Here is a 6,087-nt window from a genome sequence, read left to right as displayed (position 1 = left end):
TCTCTGAACACACCTTTTTAAATGATTTTTTTAGTTTGTTCAATGTCAATAAAGAGGTCATTTATAAGGAGAGTCTGGAAAAGGATAGTGATTGTATAGATTAGAAATTCCCATATCTAGAAGATTTCAGAAATCATGTTTGCCTGCTTAGTACTTAGATCTTCTTAAGTGGATTCTTGGTCCTGAATCCATTTTACCCTGAAATTCCTACTTTTCATAGATCTAAGTTTGGGTTCCCTGCTTCTTGCTGGTCCCCTGGTATGTTCTCCATTTCCCTTCCTCATGCTCTGACTCCTTTTCTAAGCTGGGTTTCTTCCTTTAAATGGCTTAGTTGCTGAGGAATTAAATGCTTTAGAGAAGTTGATCTGAATCTGAGATCCAGAACCTCCAGGACAGTTATGGATTCCTGGGGGTGGGATCTCTGAACCACCCTCATTATATACAAAATCTTGTATATATGTTTGTGTAGTAGGTGGAATAACATATATTAAAATATATTACACTGTAATCTATAGTATATTGTTAATATATAACATGATAGATGATATGTATAGATTTCAAAAAACATCCACTAATGATTGTTCCCAACCATTGTCATTCCTTTTAGGAGAATATTGCACTTGACTGATGGGCTCCACCTTGTTTGGGTTTATTAGGAGCAATGCGTGAAGTTTGTAGAAGGGCAGACACATCTAAACACATCTCACTATGAGGAGTGAGAATTGTTTACCACAGAAAATGGGGAGGAAATTAGGGAAAGGAAAGCTGGTAGGGAAGAGAGAAACAGATAAGAAGGAAAGTAGAGATCCTGTGATTCCTCTTGGAGAGATTTTGGGTGGTTCAGAGCAGTGAAAGAGAGACCAGAAATCACAGTCATGGTGGATAAAGTGGGAAGTACACCGAGGGTGTATTTGGGTATTTGGGTATCTGAAAAGTAATAAACTCCTGACATCTGTCTGAGACATTTCTAAAAAGACATATTTATTTTAATCATCTAATTGAGTTTGCTTCTGATAATGAGACCATCTCAACCTTCTAGTGAAATTAGGAGTGGGACCAGAGTGTGATCAGGGTGATCCTAATGCAATGAAAGTTTATCCAGAGCATCCTGTAACAATGGGGTGGATTAAGTTCTGGGTCCTTTGAACCTGTGTAACATGTGGTCTTTTGTGTTTGGCTGTTTGTGTTCATGATCAGGAATAATGACTGTGACAGCAGAGAAGGGGGAGCCATGGGTGAAGGAGGCCTGGGGGCCAGATATATGAGGAAACCCCTTCAGAGAGCCTCATTGATTTTTGGGATTTATTTGTTAAAAATGGGATCAACTATTCTTTTAGCATCTCTCCCTTCTCTATTGAACTGAAGTGCATGTGTTTCAAAGTATACCTTGTAACAGACTCTTAACTCTAGAGAAGAAATTGACAATTACTGGAGGGGCATGGGTGGGGGATGGGCTAGATGAGGGACAGGGATTAAAGAGGGCACTTGTGATGAGCACTGGGTGTTGTATGTAAGTGATGAGTCACTAAATCTACACTTGAAACTAATACTACAGTGTATGGTAACTAACTGGAATTTAAATAAAAACTTGGAAAGAAAAAGAAGCCTATGGGGGAAAATAATGTGAACTCTGTATACCTGTTTATTTTGTCAGGACAGACACCCTTACAGTAGAATCAACATTTTCACATTGATGGGCTCATAGTGTGAGGTGGACTAATATCTGACCTCATCTTATTCACGAAATTGGAAAAAAATGAATCATAATGAAAGACTTGCTGTGGAAATGAAGTGAAGAATGCACTTGAGCCGCTGAAATGCATAGCATAGCTCTGGATGCATTGTAGAGTCTCAGAATGGAATGCCAACTCCCTTTTTCCTTTTCCTTTTCCTTCTCCTTCTCCTCCTGATTCCTCTTCTTTGCTAATCCGTGTCAGTATTTATATAGAAATGTATTTGCTGGGTGTCAACTAATCTCTTGGTGAAGAATAAGTAAACAAAGTTTCTTTTTCTCAAAGGGTCACAGGGGTCAGCCCATATTAAGTGATCTGTTTCCATCAAGCAAATCAACACAGACATAAGTATATTTCCCTGTAACCCTTTCATCACTGCATTTCAGATGCCTAGATATTGACATTGATGTGTACAGTCTCCTCAAATCTCTAGTATTTGTTCACTTTTGGGAGATGTGTTTCCCTCGTAAATTGGCAGAAAGAGAAGTTCCAGGCCTGTGAGTTACTTTGATTTCTTTCTGGCCGCTTCTACTGCTGCCTGATGGCTGCTGACATCTCCTTCAGTTTGCTATGATGATACAGATGCTGGCACCATCAATGGTGGTGGGCTCGGATGGGGCAGTGAAAGTCATGTAGCTGGGATTGGTGGGTGTGAGTGATATTGGATGCTAAAGAGATATCCTTCAGTCCATGGAGTATCGTCTGATCCTCAAGTGTCCTGTGACATATCTAACCTCCTAATCAGTCTCATGATTACTTCTCTTGTTTGGAGGGCTATGGGCTTGAGTCACAAGGCTCTAATCTCAGAAGGCTTAGCCCTCCCTGCAGCTAGGTGTCTTGGGTGGTGGTGGTTGTGTGCCTTCTTATAGGGCAGGGGAAGGCCTTGCATGATTGGCAACTCTCTATGCAGTGTCTGGATCCAGATTCTGCATATCCTGACCTTGCTGTGTCTGATAAAAAGACTAATATGATCTGGATGGATACATTTGAGGATACAGGAGAGACCCAGCATCCTGGACTGTGAGCTCTAAACATCACAGTGATGTTACTGGGAGATGAAAATCAGTGGAGACAGAAATGAGTGGGCTCTGGGGGTCTGTAGGGAAGATGTGAAGAAGTAGGTCTGGCACAAGAGTTCCCAGAAAAGGGGTTCTGGACTGTGGACAATATGCCAATATATATTATGCCTGCACCATCACTGTGACTCAACTAATCCTTGTGCAAGTTCTCCATAGGGTAGGGGTTTTTCTGGACCTCAACAAAGGTGATGTCTCCTTTTCTAACATGACTGATGGCTTCCACATTTTCTCCTTCCCATTAGCTTCCTCCACTGGCTGGCTGTTTCTATTTCTTTTTCTTTTTTTTTTAAGATTTTATTTATTTGACAGAGATAACAAGTAGGCAGAGAGGCAGGCAGAGAGAGGAGGAAGTAGGCTCCCAGCTGAGCAGAGAGCCTGATGCGGGGCTCAATCCCAGGACCCTGGGATCATGACCTGAGCCGAAGGCAGAGGCTTTAACCCACTGAGCCACCCAAGAGCCCCTGTCTGTTTCTATACATCATGTCTAGGTCAAGAGATGTGTCCCTGACCATCTTCTCTGTGGTGCATGGGCCTGGGGAGGACCCGGTGCTTTCTCCTTCTCCGGAAAAAACTGTGAAACTTTCAGGGCAGGGGCTCAGCCCAGGCTCTGGTATTGATGGTGCTTCCCAAGGAGCCAAATCTCCATTACTCTCTTGTAGCCCAAAGTTATATCCCCCTTAGGAACCAACATAGTCTCAGACCCCTCATGGTGGTTCTTACTGGAGCTTCAGACTCCCTGAAGCAAAAGGATTGAGGCTGGTCCTGAGTGAGCTGGTGTCCTGAACTCCTGCTCTGGATACAGACTCCTGGTATAGTTATGAGAATAGTTAGTTCATACCTTATGCTCAGATAGCAGAAGATAAAAGTTGACTCTTGTTTGAGCTGATTTGGGGTAGGCTGAATTTTACTAAAGGAGGTCATGTTTCTTTTGATAATGAAAATTATTTATTTTTAAAAAATTTTTAATCATCATTTATAATTCATTTATATTATCAGTGTCCCTATGTAAATTCAGCAAAAATTTAATTTATAAAGTGTCCTAGAGTTTCTTATTACTTATTTATTTATATTTTTTAAAAAAATGTTTTCTAAATTCCAGTACAGTTAATGTACAGGGTTAGATTAGTTTCAAGTGTACCATATAGTGATTCAATAATTCTATACGTGTCTCAGTTCTTATCATGGTAAGTGTACGCCATAATCCCCCTCACATATTTCACCCATCTGTCACCCACCAACCACCAGTTTGTTCTCTATAGTTGAGTCTTTTGTGCTTGTCTCTTTTTTTTTTCTTTTTTAGGGTGTGTGTGTGTGTTTTTTCATGGAGCATTTATGCTGTTTGGATATGAAGGAGATAAGGGCTGAATGACTCTGCAAATTAAACACAGCTTGAGGTGTGCAGAGGACCCAGAGGCTATGGGTGGGTCTCCCGCTCTTTTTTGGGAAATGTGCACTCTAACCAGAGGCATTAGTCTTCCAAAAATTTCTGGGGAAATGATGGTTGATGGTTTAAGAGGAGAGCAGTCTAATATTCTACTTTATATACTTCCTATGCTGGGATGGATAAAACACACTTACCTGTCTGTTACTTGTGAAACTTGTGCTAGTTACTTCCGGGAATGAAGGATGTGGGTCTGAATTCCCTGGTTTGCCAACACCAGTTGGAAAGAACAGAACTGCTACAAGAATGAAGGTGTGAGTGAAGAAGAGAATTTTAAACCCCCGGTGAACTATAGAAAGCTTTGACCTTGAACACTGTACTGTCTCTCAGTATGTCCAACTCCAATGGTAAAGGTGGATAGAAAACTACAGCAAACAAAAGGAAACCAGACTATTGAGGACTCAGACCTTCAGGAATGAAGGTGTGTTCGCTTCCAAGGTAGAGAACGTTGACCTGCTATGGTTCCGGGAGAAATGAGAAGACACAGAATTAGAAGTGGAAGATGGAATTCATAGATACCAGTTCCTGCATGTGAACAATAACTGAAAAAGAACTGTAGAAGCTCTGCATATTTTCTCCTTCTTATCATGTAGATGTGCTATTTGTCTTTAATATCTACATTATTCCTGTCTCTTCTTTTTATGAGTATGATTTTATTCAGGTTGCTGGTGGTGGTATTTAAAATATTGTCTCTACATAACAGAATAGTCAAAGGGATTTTGACTCAACTTGAGGAGTAAATAATATAACAGTGTTGTGTGTTTCATTTTGGAGAAAGAGAACTTCTTCATTTGTAAGTGTAGCTTTGTAGATGGTGAAAATGTGGATTTGTTGTGTTGTTATATGAAACTTCCAATGTGGGTAAAATGGTGCATGTGGAAGCTGAGGAACTAAAGGTACAGACTGTGCCCATTATCAACTTATTGCCTTTTGGATTCAAATATACCCTGTTTTTTGCCCTACTTGTTGATACTGGTGCTGGGCCCCATAACAATTTCATTTTTGTCATGTGGAATACTGTTAGCCTTCAGTATAGGGGTCACCAGAGGGGAAACAGCAAGACCTAACAGAGGAAATAGTATGGGACGTCAACACCCCACTGTCAACAATGGATGGAATGTTCAGACAAACAACAAAAACAACAACAAAATAAAAAAAGCAACAAGGAAACATTGGAATGAAACCACATTTTAGACATATTTACAGGGGCGCCTGGGTGGCTCAGTGGGTTAAGCTGCTGCCTTTGGCTCAGGTCATGATCTCAGGGTCCTGGGATTGAGTCCCACATCGGGCTCTCAGCTCAGCAGGGAGCCTGCTTCCCTCTCCCTCTCTCTCTGCCTGCCTCTCTGCCTACTTGTGATCTCTGTCAAATAAATAAATAAAACCTTTTAAAAATAAAAAAAGACATATTTACAGAACATTCTGTCCAACAACGGATGTATATTCCTCTCACACGCACATGAAGTATTTCCCATGTTATCTCATATGATGGAGCACAGAAATCGTAGCAATTTAAGAAGACTGAAAGCATATCAACCAACTTCATTGACCACGATGGTATGAAGGTAGAAATGAACAAGAGGATATCAGCCCTTTGTCTGTAATGTCATTTGCGAATGTCTTTTCCCATTCCATGGGTTGCCTCTTTGTTTTGTTGACTGTTTCCTTTGCTGTGCAGAAGCTTTTAATCTTGATGAAGTCCCAAAAGGTCATTTTCACTTTTGTTACCTGTGCCTTTGGAGACATGTCTTGAAAGAAGTTGCTGTGATGGATGTCGAAGAGTTAACTGCCTATGTTCTCCTCTAGGATTTTGATAGATTTCTTGCCTCATGTT

This window comes from Lutra lutra, chromosome 6, assembly GCF_902655055.1.
Source record: "Lutra lutra chromosome 6, mLutLut1.2, whole genome shotgun sequence".
Classification (NCBI taxonomy): domain Eukaryota; kingdom Metazoa; phylum Chordata; class Mammalia; order Carnivora; family Mustelidae; genus Lutra; species Lutra lutra.
This window is presented reverse-complemented; position numbering follows the sequence as displayed.